Genomic DNA, 17,657 nt, shown 5'->3' with positions numbered 1-17,657 from the left:
AAGTGCTGTACGGCCGTGCCGCCTCACTTGAGATGAGATAATATACATTTGCAAAGGACCCAGGACATATAGCTTCATGGCCTCCTTGAACAGTGTTCCAGTTGCTTGGGAAGAGATACAGAGAAGAGAGATGGTGAAAGCGACAGGGATGAGAATTAGTGGATTAGAAGTAGTGGAGAACAATGGAAGATAAGTCTTTTGGAAGAGATAGAGAGTTGTGCTCGATTCGGCAGCACATATACTAAAATTGGAACGATACAGAGAAGATTAGCATGGCCCCTGCGCAAGGATGACACGCAAATTCGTGAAGGAAGAGATAGAGAGTCCAAGATTTAGACTGTGAAGGGAGGTTAAGTATGGCCAGAAAGAACACTGGTGACAGAAGGGGAAGAAGAGGGAGGGATGGGGTACTGAAGATCATTGTGACACAGAACAGATACAGAGATGGACAAGACGGGGCAGCTAGGTGGTGCAGTGGATAGAGCACCAGCCCTGGAGTCAGGAGTACCTGAGTTCAAATCCGGCCTCAGACACTTGACACTTACTAGCTGTGTGACCCTGGGCAAGTCACTTAACCCCAAGTGCCTCACGAAAGAAAGAAAGAAAGAAAGAAAGAAAGAAAGAAAGAAAGAAAGAAAGAAAGAAAGAAAGAAAGAAAGAAAGAGAGAAAGAAAAAGAAAAAAAAGAGATGGACAAGACAAGGGCAGAAGGGGAAGCAGATCTATAATTAACCTAAGGAAAACAGGACTTTGAGGGTTCTGGCATTTAGGGGAGCATGGGAAAACTTCCTCCTCCAAAGGGTATACTTATACCCTACGATAATCCTCCTCTTCATACCTCAGCTCAGGCCTCTCCTGCCCTATGTCCCTGACTCTGGACCAACACCTCACAGATTGCCCACCTCCCATTGTCATAGAGTCTCCTTCAGAGCCCACCTTCCAACTCTGGCCTGCACCCTTTTCCCAGCATGACTGTGCCTGTGGCCAGTATTCTCTATGCCAGGTCTGCTCCCTCCCACATTTTTATTCTTCTGGGTAACATGCACATGCACACACACACACACACACACACACACACACACACACACACCCCAGGAGATTCTGAACACAGAGTAATCTCAGAACTCAAGATCTCAGAGAACAGGGGTGCTACTAAGGTCTAAAGTGTGACTATCCCTGTAAGGTGGCTATGACAGAGGGGGAGGCAGTAGAAGTTACAGGAAAAGAGGATGTGAAGAGAGGCCAGGGTGTTCAAATACGTTAGTTTCAAAAAAGCAAATATTGATGTCACTAAGGATGAAGGCAAGGGTTGAAGAGAAAAGACTCTAAAGGGACTATAAAAGTACTAAGTTCATGACCAAGGGAGGGGAAAATGACCTAGAAATCAGTAGATGGGAGGGACAGCTACTCTCATCTACTGACAAGGACATCAATAAACACAGACTGCACATAAGAAGTGCTGTGAACTTCAAAGGAAGGAAAGGCTTCAGGGGCTGTTCCCGAAAGCCAGGAGGCAGGAGAACACTATCTTTCCACCTGATCCATGAGGATGGTTTGCAGAGAAGAGCAGCAAGGAAAGAGTGGGAAGGGATGTGGTGTTCTTAGGAACAAGCACCAGGAGATGAAAGTAGTATAAGAGGAAGAGATCAAGGAGGAAGATGGGCTTGTGTAACCAGGGAGCAGGGGTCCTGGAGCACATAGTGGAAGGAGTAGGTAAAGAAAAATAGGAACTGAGAAGAGAGGGAGGACTGAACTGAATAATGTTGTGGGAATACAGTGAGATCCCAAGAAACCTAAAGATCCCAACCCCCAAGGAATGCCTCAAACTTTCCCAAGGGAAAAGCAGCTCTGTTTCCCACCTCAGGAATGGGTGTTGCTGAGCATGACCCTGGCATGCTGATAAGCAATACCAAGGTCTGCAAGATGATAATGCAAGAAGATATGGTTGGATGCTGCATAGCTTACTGATTTATAATTTCCTCCCCTTTGTTTTGTAAACCTACAAAAGACCAGGTCTTCTCAGACTCGAGTGAGCCAGCTTTCCGTAGTGAGTCTGTCTCCCGGCCATATATTCCTCTCCTAATAAATCTCTTTTTATTTTACAAGATTCGTAATGGGCCTCCAATTCTTTGGGTGAGCTAGCCCCCCAATCCAGGTCACAAGTTCCCCTCCCCCCAATAAATAAGGAAGAAAACATAGATGGAAGTAACATTCAAGAAGTATGTGGGCCAATCTGATCCTAATGTCCTAACAAGGATCTTGGTGTGATAGCACCTCTGTACATCCCTCCTCCCAGGTGGAACTCAGTGGTTATGGAGGAGAGTGAATGACTTTGGGTTCTTTCCTTTTAGACTGGATATGCTCCTCTGACCTCACATTTTAAGAAGATCTATGATTTTCATTTGCTGACTGAATCACGTTTCTCAGTTTGGTGAACAACAATTTGGCTTGGATCAGTTCATCTTTTCTATCTGCTCTCTCTCCGCACTGAGAGCATCTGCCAGCTACCAAAGGAATGTGATGCTATTGTGGAAAAGGGGGAAACGGAAAGAAAGAATGGACTGCCTGCTTCCTCATTTGGAGTACCAATGGCACTGGGGAAAAAAGAAGAGGCTCTGATAAGTACACAGAGTCCTATAAAACTCACTGCTAACCGAAATCTGAAGAAGCACTAAATAAAACCTACTGCAATTAGATGGTCTAACTTGATATATTTAGGCAAGAATGAGAAGTAGTCAAAAACCATCCTTATCCATCTTCTCAGCATACAAAGTAGGCAAAGCATTTTCAGATTCAAGCTTTTAAAAACAGCCATAGTTAGAAAATCACCAACTAACTTTTTAGAAAACAGCTAGTGTAGGAGGCAAAATATTTGTTATACTGATTAGATAAACAATTTAAAAATAAACTATTTTCATTGCCAGGTAGGAAATGGGGGGTGGGGGGAGGAGGAAAGAGAATATAAGGCCATGGTATTTTTTCTTCTGTTGCTTCTACCATCTATGTGTAGGGCATGTTTCCATTTGATTTTGTTCATGAGGGACCCCACAGCATGAAACAGTCACATTCTTCAGCAAAGGAAAAAGGGATCTCCCTTTAGTAATGATATAGCTCAGCTAGTTTCCTTAATCAGCATGCATTCATTACCTACTGCACAGATTCTGGAAAAAAGATTTTTCAAAGTTGCTCAAATTAAAGAGAAAGTCTAAATGACATTCTTCAAGTTAACCTAAATAAATAGCTATGCTTCAAAGTTTTCGTAAGGTGATTAATTTATAGTATTTCAGCTGAGAATTCTGTTCTGTGACTGAAATAATAGATCTAGAGAGAGCTTCTCCTTCACCTCATGTCATCAATTCCTCAGCTTTCACTCCACAAAAGGGAGCAGCTAAGATTCCTTCTAACTAGTCAAGGAATGGATTGGTATAGGAATAGTCTCCTACAGTGGTTCTCAGAGGAGTCTCCAAGATCCCTTCAAGGGGCCCTGAAGGTCAAAATTATTTTCATAATAATACTTAGATGTTATTTGCCTATTAAAAACACTCCCTTTCCCAACTAATATCTATTTGGGGCTGGATTTTTCTTCATATATGTCAACCAAAACAATATATCGCAAATGATTGTATTCAGAAGCAGAGATGAGTATATAGCTTTCTTTTATTATGCCAGACTTTGAAGAGATTTAAAGAGATATGTAAAACAATTGCATTCTTTTAGATAACTTTGTTTAGCAAACAGCTTATTTAAAATGTTATTTATATTAACATGTAATAGGTTATTGCTATTTTAAATGAATTAATATTTTACATTTTTATCAGTTTTATTTTTTAACATAGTACATATCAGTAAAAGTTCCCATAAACAAAAGGTATTTGGGGTCCTCAATAATTTTACAGGAATAAAGGACTTCAATTTTTTTAGTGTAAAGGAGACCAAAAAGTTTGAGAACTGTTAGTCTTTTAGAACGCCCTGGGACTTCTGTTAAAAAGGAATCTGGACACCAAACTAGCTTTTCCACTCACTAGCTAAATGGTTTTGAGAAAGCCCTGAATTTCTCTGGGTCTCCTTCCTCCTCTGTGAAATAAGAGATAGAATAGATCCTTTTCAAGTTTCCTTTCAGCTCTAAAATTTGACTTCTTGTAGCTTTTCTCCAGGATGAACTCTGTGAGGTGCCAGGTTCAAAGGAAAATGGTCCTTGCTTGGAGGGAGTGAACTATATGAGTGTCACCATGCTGCTCATCCTTATTCTCAAGAATTAATTTTAATTAATTTAATTAATTTTCTCTTTCCTTTTACCATTCACCTTCAGGGGCAGCTAGGTAGTACAGTGGATAAAGCACTAGCCCTAAAGTCAGGAGGCCCTGAGTTAAAATGTCACCTTAGACACTTACTAGCTAAAACATCTGGGACCATTTGCAGTCGTCCTGATGTACACCTTGCCCCTGGCACTGGACCCAGATGGCTCTGGAGGAGAGAGTTAGGTGACCTTGCACAGCCCTCCCTCACTTAAATCTAATTCAGTGCAAGTCATGGCATCACCCCTATGTCATGGTCCTCTTTGAGAACGAAGGACAAAAAACAACCATCATTCACCTTTACTAGTTTTGAAGAAAGCCAACACAGAAAAACAACAGAAAGCCTGTTTAACTACCTATATTAGTCAACTAGCATTTAAGAAGCACCTACTATGTGTCAGGCACTGTGCTAAGCACTGAGGAGATAAAGAGGGGCAAAAGACAGTTCCTGCTCTCAAGGAGCTCCCAGTCTAATGGGGGACATTCAAAAAACTACATACAAACAAGCTAGACACCAGATACCCTGGGGGCGGTCTCAGAGGGAATGCACTAAGATTAAGGATGACTGGAAAAGGTTTTTTGCAGAAAATGGGACATTAGCTGAAACTTGCCGCCTGGGAAGCCAGGAAGTGGAGATGGGGGGGGGGGGAGCACCAGGCACAGAAAATGGAAATATACATTGAATATAAGTATATTTTGAGGAAAAGATCAACTTTATAAAATAATTACATGGCTGTTTCTATTTGGGCAAATACAAATTAGTCCATTATTAGAAATACAGGAGATACCCATGACAAATTCAAATAGAAATTCAAATCTATGGAGTAATAAATTGTAGACATTAAGGTTTACAAAGCACTTTGCACATGCATTGAGTCTGACAGCTCCGTGAAATGTGTACCATAGTTATTTTACAGATGATGAAATTGAAGCTCAGAAAGGTTAAGTGACTAGCCCATGGCCGCACAGCTATTGGGTATCAGGAGGCAAGATTTAAATCCAATTTTCCTCATTCCAAGCCCAGCCCTCTTTCTATTATGCCATAATACTGAAAATGTCTGCTATATACGGAGGTGGGTGTGTAGATAAAAGATGTCTATTATTTAAGAACATAAGTCATTCCTGCTAGCAAATATTTCCCTGTTTGCCTTCCACTGTTTTTCTAAATCTAATAAATGTTTTATTAAGGGAGGGAATCTGTTATTTTGGCTGAACAGTGATGAAGCAGGTGATCATCCCATTTCATTGAAGCACCACTTATCACGATGGCTCCACATTTCACACAGAACACAGAAGTATGGTGGGCTCAGAAGACAAGTTCCTTTGCCAATGACAGATGCAACAGCAGCAGGCCAAGGCTTTAAATGGAGAGACAATTTCCCAGGCTCATCTGTCCTGGATGCCAAACTCAACTTTTATCTATCTAGCAAAATAATACCTAGAAGCAGGAGAGAGAATTGCTGTCCAGGATATTACAAAGGCATGTAACAAAGCACTGTAACATAGGAGTGCTTGAGTGAAATTAAGGAAGGAATGAGAAAGGCTTTCTTGATAAAGTTAATAAGGGAAAGCTAGCTTTCAATCTGGCAAACAGAAACAAGGCCCTCTCCACCCACATGCTATCTTGAGCTGCCAAAGACAAAGCACAAGAAGGCAGAAAGACTGAGAAGGTAACCTAGGTCATTTTTGCAGCATTTACACTTTTGTGATGATCTCAAAGGCAAGTTTTGGCCATGCATCTACCCACTGGGGTAACCTAGTATTTATTTTATGCATTCTGTACATACTATCAACATTTCCACTGTTATTTTAGATGGCTCATTATAGGTACTTTACAACAGTGCTGCATTTCTGTCCAACAATTATTATGGTAAAGTGTTATTATGACAACTCACTTATATATAATATATATAAAATCTACAAATAAATGATATATTTATATCCAGGTATAGTAATCATGTTATGAAACTACATATTTTATTTATATAAAAGTCACATTTTCCAGTTAAATTAATGTGAAAAACAAAGAGAAAGGGAAAAACTAGTGTTTCCCCTCAAAATTCTATATACAATGACAGGCTAAATAATAAACTATTTTCCTTCCAAGTATTTACAGTCAAGCTTATATTGTTTCCGCTTTTATTTTTAAACTTAAGATTCTTTGGTCTTTAAATATGATCAAATTCTCAGCTTATTGCATCCTTCAGCTTTTATTCTCATAATATATGTTCTTTCTATGTGTACATACACACACACACACACACACACACACACACACACATTCCTTCCTGGGGACTAAGGAAGAAAAGAATGGCTTATTTCTTTATTCAGTAAAAGAAACCTTAAGATAACAAAAATGTCATTTCCGAGCTATTCTATTGTGCAGTGAAGCAAATCTCTGCTAAATGGAATCCATGAGCATTTAAGTATCTGCAATAAATTTTTGGAAAACAAAAAGAAAAAAAAAATACACCACTTACAACTTAGTGACACACAAGATCCAATCAAGATCTCTTAACTACACGGCCACTGAGGTAATAAGTAGAACTAGGTGAACAGGCCAGTGGCTCTTTTATAGCTGCCTGACACAGGGAGGTTTTGTGTGTAATGGGAAGGGAGGGAGGATTAATGTGGGTTGAAACAATCAACAATGTTCCTTTTTTTTATTGCTAGGACACCTGCTGCCTCCCTTAGTGTGCCCTCATCCATAATGCAACATGTTGGCTGGGATGGGCCTGAGTAGCCACTGAAACAATGACCAACCTGGGTGAAGAAGCTCAAACAAGCATACTCCCCTCTCAGCCAAATAAAAAGCTAACACTTTCCCTCTCTTCCCTCTTTGCTCAGGGTTACTATGTGAATACAAAGGAAATTAATGTGTATCAATCGGGCCTTCCAGACACTGTGACATTATCAAGACAGATAGGAAGAAATAATTCATCCTTGAACCATACTCTGGGACAACAAAAGGGGTAGGGGTGATCAATTTATAAAGTGACAAGGGCTTTCTCAATGTGATTTTCACTATGTGTAAATAAATGGATCCATATAGTAACAATTCTAACTACTACCAGATACTAAGTTTAGGTTTCCAAGAAGCAACAAAGTAAGTTTAGGTCCCGAAGAAGTAAAAAAGTAAGTTTAGGTCTCCAAGTTGTTTTGTCTTGGTTTTTTAGAACAACATATCAAATCCTGGTCTGATAGCTCCCAAAGCCTGCCTATAACTTTAAGTTTCAGAGTTGCTGCAGGCACAGAACTTACTTACCCACAGTCATATAGCTAGTGAGAGACAGATATGGGATTTTAATCCATTTGTTCCTGACCACTTTCTGTTGTTTTTTTTTATTTTAAGGATAATCTATTCCACATTATGTTGAGCACACATTCAGCACATTATACTGAACACAGTAGGAAGGGTAACCAAGAAACACCCTCAAGGAGTTTACCATCTAACTGTGGGGACAAAGTAATACTTCCATCAACAGCAGAATGCTGGGTACACATAGGAACAACTTAAAGTGTAAATGAAGAGTAAAGGAATGATTCAAGTAGGGGTTAATATACATATTCTCATAAAGTAAGATCAGCAAAGCTTCCTAGAAAAAAAATTAGTTTTGAGCCAGGTCTTGAAGGAGGCAGTGGTAATTGACTGGTAGATAACAAAACAAAAAAGCCAAGTATTTTTTTTTAATCTATACCTCTTATGTTAATTTCTTTGTCATCCACTCAGTCTTTACTATCTAACTTGCACCTCTTACTGATAACACTTTCTTCCTACAGCAACATTCTAGCCACAAAGTTGAGCATCACTTTTTTTCAGCCCTCATTCTTTTTTATTTCTCTTCAGAATCAAACTGTTGAAAAAACATCTATAGTAACTTCCCTTGGTTTTCTTACCCCTTCTTAGGGGACTCCTATATCTGCTTTGATGACTTTGGTTTAAACTTCCCTGCTTTAAGTGTAATCATAACTCAAGACACTTCTAAGCAGGTTTTACAAAATATTATTGTCACCACTGACTCAAGCTATCGTGCTCTCTCCTTTCACTAGAATACCCATAGAAAGAATTTATATTCCCTGTTCTTTTTTACCACCCATTCATTTCTCAACTGCTTGCCATTTGGCTTGACCACATCACCCTACTGAAAGTGGGTTTTATTTTTTTCCAAAGCTATGAATGAACCAATAATCTTTTTTCATTCCTCAACCTTCTTCATCTTTTTTTGTTTTGTTTTGGCAGGGCTATAGGGGTTAAGTAACTTGCCCAGGGTCACACAGCTAGTAAGTATCAAGTGTCTGAGGCTAGATTTCAACTCAGGTCCTCCTGAATCTAGGGCTGGTGCTCTATCCACTGCACCACCTAGCTGCCCCAACCATCCTCATCTTAATAGCTTTTAATATTGTAGAACACTGCCCCCCCCATCCCATCTTGGTTCCATTGACACTGCTTCCTCTTGGTTTCCTTGTTGAGTCTCCTTTGTTAGATCATCATCCTCCCCTTCCCCCCTCAGCATGAATGATCCTCAAGGCTCACAACTGGGCCCTTTTATATCTGAATCTATACTCCCTCTCTTTATAATCTCATATGCTCCAGGAGATTCAATTATCTCTACACATTTGACTTCCAAAATCCATATATTCAGCAGCCCTAATCTCTCTCCTTAAGTATTATTCCATACCAGCCTGCTGGTTTTCTCTTCTTGGATACCCTGTAGTACTTCAAATTGAAGCTATCCAAAGCAAAACTCTTTATCTTTCCTAATCGTGACCAATGTCCAAACTTGCATGTAAACTGTTATAAAATATGAAACTTCTATAGTTCTACCATCCGTAGAAGAAAATGCAGGGAGGAGGGGGAAGATTTATCTCAGTATTTGAAACTCTTAGACTCTGAAGATGTTTGTATTCAGTTCTCATAATCAGCAAATTTGAGTAGAAACCTGATCCTTTTGTGGCCAGACTAGGAATTATTAAACTCAAATTAACTATACCAAGCGACTCCTCTGTACCTTGCACTATACCAAGGCATTCAGAGAGATGCATATAGCAAAAGGAGTTCCTGCCCTCAAGGCTTTTTATTGGACGTGGCATGAGACAGCCTGGAAAAAGCCCTGACTTTGAAAAACCACCCTGAAAAATTCTTATAGTATATCTCATCATACTGATGCCCCGAATTGCCCTGGTCATAGAAACAGTAAAACTCTAAATATGTATTCAACATGTGCCATTACGACTATGTCCAATGACTTGTATGAAAAGTTGGAATTTCAATATTGACTCTGTTTGAAGAGTACAAGGCCCATTTTAAATTTCCAGGCAATTACAAGTGAGAAAAAATGCTGCCTTTTGCCAGGCCTATTAGTTTGAGGAAAAGCAAAGCAGGAGCCAAATAGGATTCTTTTATGTTTGAGACCATAAGCCAGCACACAGTGGTATTTACTCCAAGGTTAATAAAAGTAAATTACTCCACAGTCTTTGGTCACTGGTATAAAACCTGTGCTCCCTTTTGAGTTTATATTATGTACAAAAGTTCAAAATTTTAAAGAGCCATCCAGCACCAACTGATGACTTACGTATGCTTTTCAATGTTATTACAGGCATTTTCCAGTTTATGTTTGAATTGCTTCTGCCTTCCCTAAGCCAAATACTCTAATGATAGATGTGGGATTTTTCACTCCTCCTCTTCTATCTTTTGACCTAATGATGCTAGCATTTTTTTAAAGTATCTCCTAGGGGGAAAAAAATTCCCCGCCCAAGAAGGAGACTAAATGCTTGAAAAGTATTTTACCCATGAAACATTCTCTCTCATCATGCAAGTTGTTAATAAAGACTTTGCAGATTTTCCAATCTAATTCATTTTAGTTGCCCCACCCCCACTTATTTTTTGGCTAAACAAAACAAAAAGTCAACTGGGACCCAAAAAAGTACATGAAAAGAATATTATAGAGAAGTAGAAAGCACAGATGCCAAGCACGCTGCCCCTAGATATATTGTTAGCTAACCAGATGTGGATGTTACATACAAACCTCAGCATGTTTTGCAGTCCATCACTTCATCAGCCAGATGCTCCAGTCAACAGTTTAGTTTATAATTATTTATCAGACAAGTCTAACTTTGCAAACCTGAAGCAGCAACCATTTGGTAATGTGGGCCAAAATGCTAAACAGGTCGGTTTTCTGCAAAGTGTCCAAAAACATGCTACTGATTTAAACAGCCCTGCAGAACAATCTATCACAGTCCAGGTCAGGGAGAAGTACTGCAGTGTGCACATGTTCATTTCATTACACTCTTATTGCGGTCTGGGGACTTTACTCCTTTGAGTTTCTAAAACTGAGGTAATCACTTCCATGCAAAGAAAAGGGACAACACGTGGAAGTGAGGGGAGAATGTCACTTGTGCTAATGTATCACCAAGAGCTTTTAAAGTCTTAACTCTTCAAAACTGAGAGCATTTAAAATGCTTCCTTGGCACCCAAAGTATTAGTGAGTCTCTGGAACATAACAAAAATCAGGCTGTGGCCCTAAAAAAAATGAGTCTAGTAATCACCTTGCAATTACCTTTCTTTTAGGTTTTCATGAAAGATTAATGAAATCCTTGGGTGTCACTCTGAACATATTTAGCTTTAGGGGTTAGATGGATGCCTTTCAGCCTTCTGTGCTGTTGCTGTTGAATCATTTCAGTCTTGTCTGACTCCTTGTGACCCCATTTGGGATTTTCTAGGTAAAGATAATGAAGTGGTTTGCCACTTTCTTTTCTAGTTCATTTTACAGATGAGGAAACTGAGGCAAACAGGTTTAAGTGACTTGCCCAGGATCACACAGACTGCATTTGAACTTAGGCCTATCCTGACTCCAGGCCTGGTACTCTATCCACTGCACCACTGAGCTGCCCCTTTAGGTCTCCTGTAGGAGAAAGCAAGTTCAGATGGCCCTATCAAACCTAAATGGATCTACTGACAATCTTGATGAATTCAAAGGCTTCCTGAAATAATTCTTAGAGTTCATTTACAAATATTGGTCTTTTATTAAAGAAGGGAGGGACAGAGGGAGGGAGGGAGGAAGGGAGGGAGGGAGGGAAGAAGGAAGGAAGGAAGGAAGGAAGGAAGGAAGGAAGGAAGGAAGGAAGGAAGGAAGGAAGGAAGGAAGGAAGGAAGGAAGGAAGGAAGGAAGATCGAAGCAGTTCATCTGACCAGACCCCTTTGTTTACCTCATTTTAGGTTGCTGAAAAAGAGCCCTGTTCACTTCATTTGGAATCATGATGGCTTGAAGGGGAGAAAAACAGGTAAAGTCATTTTCCTCCAGGTTCCCTAATATTGTGAACAAAATAATTTGCTTCATCTTGTCCGGGTAAATGAATAGAAGGAAATTAAAGCGTGAAGTGAAATTTGTTGAAAAAAGTGTGGATCTTAGAAAGAAGAATGTATAACCCCTCTAGTCACTGAGCCTGGGCAAAGTGAGGACAGTAGGAAGTCCATCCTCATAGGAGTTTCCCTACAGCCAATTGTTTTATTTCAGCTCCTGAGATCAGTCACAAACAAGGGTTAAATAAAGGGCTTATCTAACAAAGGAAAAGAAAAAAGGACACACACCTCTTCAATTACCCGAACCTAAAGAGAAATAAATATAAGAAAAGACTGAGAATATCAAGGCTTACTCCCAAAGCTGACCAGACATTTCCAAAGAAACAGGTTTTGCAGTTTGCAAATAAGTGGTAGAAAACTACTATAGTGAAGGTCTATGAATCAGCTCAAGGACAATGCAGGGGCTGATTCTAGAAGAAATCTGAAAAGTGTTGAACTGGGAAATTATCCTACAGCATGAAACTAACTTCTTTTTTTTTTTTTTTGATGAGGCAATTGGGGTTAAGTGACTTGCCCAGGGTCACACAGCTAGTAAGTGTCAAGTGTCTGAGGCTGGATTTGAACTCAGGTCCTCCTGAATGCAGGGCTGTGTTCTATCCACTGAGACGCCCCCTAGGTCCTGACCTTTCTTAAAGTCAGCCCAGAGTCAGGAAGTTACCTCACTCAAAACCACACCTACCTGAAAGCCTTGTTCCCACCAGAGGATCTGTTCTCTGACCTCAGCACAACTCCATCCAGTGAACCAATAGATTTGAGAGATGTTAGCCAATTAGCTTTGAACAATGTTCATGGGTGGGCTTTGCTCCTGCCCTCAGCAAGCTTGCAGAGACACTTGCTCTCTTTGGCGCGGGAACTGGATGAGAGCAGGAACAGCCCTCTAGGCTTCCCCATTTTCTCTCTTCTCTCTCTTCTATTTCCTAGCTGGGCTTTCCTATCTTTCAGAGCCATGCATGCTCTCTTTACTAATACTTAATAAGCTTTAATAAATGCTTAATGCCCCAAACTGGTGCAGTAGCCTCTAATTTCTAAGTAACAAATATATTAGAAACCCCAGCTAATTTTCCCTACACTTGGGACAGTAATAGGGCCACCACATATAGTTTTACTCTCCACCCATTGATCAGAGTAGCTATATCTTTCACAGTTGATCATAGTTACAATACTCCTGTTTCCGTGTACACTGTTCTCTTGATTCTGCTCATTTCACTTTGAATCAGTTCATATGTCTAGTGGCTTGCCCCCCCCCCCCGAAATCATCCTGCTCTTTATTTCTTATGGCATATTAGTGTGATGGGTAAAACTAAATTTGTGATCACCTTATTCCTGTCCCCAGTGTAGGGAAAACTCACTAGGGTTTACCTATAAATTAGAAGCTTTAGCACCAAGTTTTGGCATTAAGCATTTATTAAAGAGTAAAGAGAGAACACGTGGAATTCAGAAAGATAGGAAAGCCTATCTACTCTAGAGGGGAGATCAAAGTTCAACCTGGCCTGGTTCTTCTCCCAAGTCTTCTGCCACCACCATAAGGTTACAGCAATGAACTGAGAGAGGAAGCAGCACTCCCCCGGAAGAGGCAGTCCTTACTGCTTCAAGCTGATTGGCTAGCGTCACCCCAATCCATTGGTTCACTGGACTTGAGGGTGGTCTCATGTTGAGTTCGAAGTCCTCAGCTTCTGAGAACAATACCTTCTTGAGGACCAACCAGGTATGGTTTCAATTGAATTAATCAGTTAAAATCAATCCCAGCTGGGGCCTTTGGGTGTTGGCAAAGCCCATAAACCCATTATTTTCTTAGATTAGTAAGTATTCTGTCACTATCATATACTATAACTTGTTCAGCCATTTGCCAATTGACAGACGCCCCCAGTTTCCAGTTCTTTGCCACCACAAAAAGAACTGATGGAAATATTTTTGTGCATATAGGTTCTTTTCCTGGAGATGATGTTTATGCTGAGCTTTGAAAGAGGCTGAGGAATCTAAGAGGCAAAGTTGAGGAAGGGGCACATTCCAGCAAAGGACACAGGAAGGAGATGAAATTTTGCTTGATGAATGGCAAGTAAGCTAGTCTGACTAAAGCACAGAGGAATGAAGGAGAAGGACAATAACTAACGTTTACATGGTGCTTACTGTAGGCCAGATCCTCCTAAGAACCTTGGGAGGTAGGTGTCATTATCATCCTTATTTTACAGATGAGGAAACTGAGGTAAAGAGAAATGAAGTGATTTCCCTATGGTAACACAGCTAATAAGTATCTGAGGCCCAAGGCAAGGTTTTAACTCAGGGCTTCATGATTCCACTCCCAGCACTCTATCCACTGTGCAGCTAATTTCATTGCCCCAGGAATATAGAAATCAGGCTAGAAAAAGAGATGAAGCCAGGTTACAAAGGGCATGCAATGCCAAAAATTGAGATTGTATGTGATGCCACAGGCAACAAGGTTATACCACTGGAGTTTACTGAGTGAGAGAATGACATGGTCATACCTTTGCTTTAAGAATGTCACTTTGAGGGACAGCTGGGTGGTGCAGTGGATAAAGCACCGGCCCTGGATTCAGGAGGACCTGAGTTCAAATCTAGCCTCAGACACTTGACACTTACTGCCTGTGTGACCCTGGGCAAGTCACTTAACCCCTCATTGCCCTGCCCCCCCCAAGTCACTTTAGGAGGTAATTGGAGGGAAAGGAAGGGGGTGGCTGATTCATCTTGGTATCCCACAGTGCCCTTTTTATATAGAGAATGCTCTATAAATGTTCATTAAATTACTTTGTATAACTCATTGCAGTGGCATGAGGGTTTTGGTGATTAATGACAGAACTTCAATCAGAGAACCAGTATAGGAACAACAACAAATTTACTCCTTTGCTGATCTTCATTCTATGCCAGAAAAAAAAATATCGCTTCTCAGTACAAAGCACAGCCTAAAGTAGGCCTGAAAGAACTCTGCTAATTTGCTGGCACAAACATACTTTCCTCAGAGTCTCCTTTGGAGACTCCTGCTGGGCTAGCATAGGTAAGGGTTGAGTTAATAATAATAAAGTGGTTAATTACACAGAATAGGTAACAAGGGCAATAAAATTGAAAGCAAGATGTGACTGATCTAATAAGATCTGAACAGACATAATTAAGAGATTTACACATCAAATAATTAGAATACACTCTGCAAATCCAAATTTGGATACATTTGATTCAATACAATATTTTTAAAACTCTTGTGTATATGTCATTGTGCTAAGCAAAAAAGGTTACAAAATGATAAAAAAAAAAAACCCTGGTCTAAAGAGATTTTCTCTCTCTCTCTCTCTCTCTCTCTCTCTCTCTCTCTCTCTCTCTCTCTCTCTCTCTCTCTCTCTCTCACCCCCCTCTTCCTCTCCCTCCTACCCTCCCCTCTTTCCCCTTCCTCCCCCCCCCCAACTAAAGGTCACATGGTATGGTAGATAAAAGTGCTGATCTTGGGTGTCAAGAATGTCTAGGTTCAAAATCACCTCTTATACAGGCAGAGTGATGTTAAGCCAAACACTTAAGTTCCCTGGAACTTGTCTTATCTGGATTGTGATTTGAGTTGGTGGAGGGAGGTCCTCTTCTGCATATATGTAATTCTTTGGATATAAGTGGTTGGTGTCATTTGGAAAAACTAAGTTTCTTGTTTTAATTCAACAGTCTCTCTGTGCCATCCTGACATCTTTGTGCCAAGCAGCCTAGCACCCCAGGGTTCTCCAACTCCTGCCCTGAAGCCCTGTGCTGATTGCTGAGGGTTTTCCATTCCCAGCTTCACCCAGAGCCACCAAGATCATGTCCTTCCTTCCCTCCCCCTACAGTTCTGGAAACAGTATCCATATTACCATTCCTGGAAAGAACATTTCAATTATCCTATCGCACCACTCACAATCCCTGTGACTTCCCAGTCCAAAATACCCCTCTACTAGGCCAGCAATCACTTGTATGTGTTGTCTTCCCTTATTAAAATGTAAGATCACTGAGGCCAGGGACTGTCTTTCTTTTCACATTTGTCTCCACAGTGTTTATATAAAGCACAGTGCCTGGAATATAGTTAGTGTTTAATAAAAAAAAATTTTTTTTGCATCTAATTTTGTCCCCTAATCTCGCTTGGGCTATGCATTCTTTCTTCTCACACCTTTCATCCTAGCCCCTTTTCATCTGTTGTTATTCATTCCTGCCTGACTCTTCATGACCCCATTTGGGGTTTTCTTGGCAAAGATACTGAAGTTGTTTTCCATTTTTTTCTTCAGCTCATTTTACAGATAAGGAAACTGAGGCAAACAGGGTTAAATGACTTACCCAGGGTCGTATTTGAGGCCAACTTTGAACTCAGGTCTTCCTGACCCTAGACCTGGTACTCCATCCACTGTACCACTTAGCTGCCCTAGCCCCTTTTTCTAGAATCCCTTATATCTAGAATCTTCTATTGCAAGCTAGAAGCTTCTAATTTCCTGATTGGTTTCTCCCTGTTTGTGATTTTAGGGATTATAAACCAATCACATCTGCCTGAGTAGGGCTGCCGTGATCCCTGAGCAGAACACACTACCCTGAAGTACAGTGGCAAGAGTTCTAAATGACCTTGAAATTTATCTTCCTGCCATGCCCTGAAAACTGTGATGCCAAAGGCTACCCAGCAGCATCCTGGCTGACTGAGGAAAATGCAAAGCATGTTCAAGGGCCAGGGAATCATCCAGTTTGGTTTGAGCACCAACTACAAAGAGAACAGTAGTATGAGATAAGACTAGAAAGGAATGGTGGACCTAGACTCCAGAGGCACTTGGTATAGGGGAAAGAGCACCAGAAAAAAGAATTTGCACTTTATTTGGTAAGGATTCAGAAGCTCACTACAAAGTATATCAGCTAATAATAACAGCTAACATTTATATAGTGCATTAAGGTTCTGCAAAGTGCTTGTGCATTTATTATCTCGTTTGGACCTCATGATAACCCTATGAAATAAGTGCTATTATCTAAATTTTACAGATGAGGAAACTGAGGCTGGAAGAAGTTAAGTAACTGATGCAGGATGGATTAAGGATAGGAGGGAGAGTGAAAGATCTGTAAGGAAGATAAAACAACAGGCCAAGGAGGTGACAATGGGAATTTGTACCATTGTGGTACAGTGAAAAGAGAAAAGAGAATACAGAAGAGACATCGTGGTAACAAATTGACTAGACTTAGTAAGTGGGTGGCTCAGTGGGTAGAGCACTAAGCCTGGAATCAGGAAAACTTGAGTTCAAATCTGGCCTCAGGCACTTAATGGTTTGTGTGACTCTGGGCAAGTCACTTAACCTCTTTTTGTCTCAGTTTCTTCATCCTTAAAATGGAGGTGATAATAGCATCTACCTCCCAGGGTTGTTGTGAGATTATAATTACAAAGCACCTAGCACATTGCCTGGCACACTGTAAACACTATATAAATGTTAGCTATTCGTAACTACTATTAAATCAATGGAAGAGATGAGAGGTGAAGAGAGGGAGGGAAGAGTCTAAGAGAATGTCAAGTTTTCAAGCACAGGAGAGCTGGATATATTTGAGCACTGCTGACATTAACAGTGATGTCCTAAAGAGGAAGGGGTTTAGGGGAAAACACAATAAGCTCAGTAACAGATCCGTTTGATGTGCAACACTAGGAGGACATCTAAGCAGAAATGTTCTACACATGATTGAAGACTCAGGTTGGGGGTTCTGAAGAGGTTAAATGAAAGGTCATCCTGCAGACAGGTGGTAAATGAAACCATAGAAACAAACCTAAACCCTGAGGAACATCAATTTGAAGGGGGTCAAGATAGGGAGAAATAAGATTTTGCTATTGGTCCAAACCTGTGATTTCATCAGGGTAGAGAACTCTCCAATGCAGACAAGTAACTCTTTTGCAACTTATTTTGTTAGAATTCTTTGAGGTAAGTGACCTACCCAGAGTCACAGGGACAGGCTATATCAGAAGCAGGACTTGAAAATCCAGGTCTGCCTTATGCCAAAACCAACTCATTAAGCTCTACCTAT

General features: G+C 40.5%; 1 protein-coding gene and 1 non-coding gene across 6 annotated transcripts in view; one reads left to right on the top strand and one right to left on the bottom strand.

Annotated features, from left to right (window-relative positions):
• Window positions 1–17,657, bottom strand: part of LIMCH1 (LIM and calponin homology domains 1) — a 376,071-nt gene that overhangs the window by 241,714 nt on the left and 116,700 nt on the right. The gene's annotated exons all lie outside the window — the stretch shown is intronic.
• Window positions 218–324, top strand: LOC122733059. The gene has a single exon (XR_006353668.1). It is a non-coding gene; the product is annotated as a U6 spliceosomal RNA (small nuclear RNA).

The sequence above is a fragment of the Dromiciops gliroides genome, chromosome 6, assembly GCF_019393635.1.
Source record: "Dromiciops gliroides isolate mDroGli1 chromosome 6, mDroGli1.pri, whole genome shotgun sequence".
Classification (NCBI taxonomy): Eukaryota; Metazoa; Chordata; class Mammalia; order Microbiotheria; family Microbiotheriidae; genus Dromiciops; species Dromiciops gliroides.
Note: the sequence above shows the minus strand (reverse complement) of the source record. Positions and strands in the feature narration are given on the sequence as shown.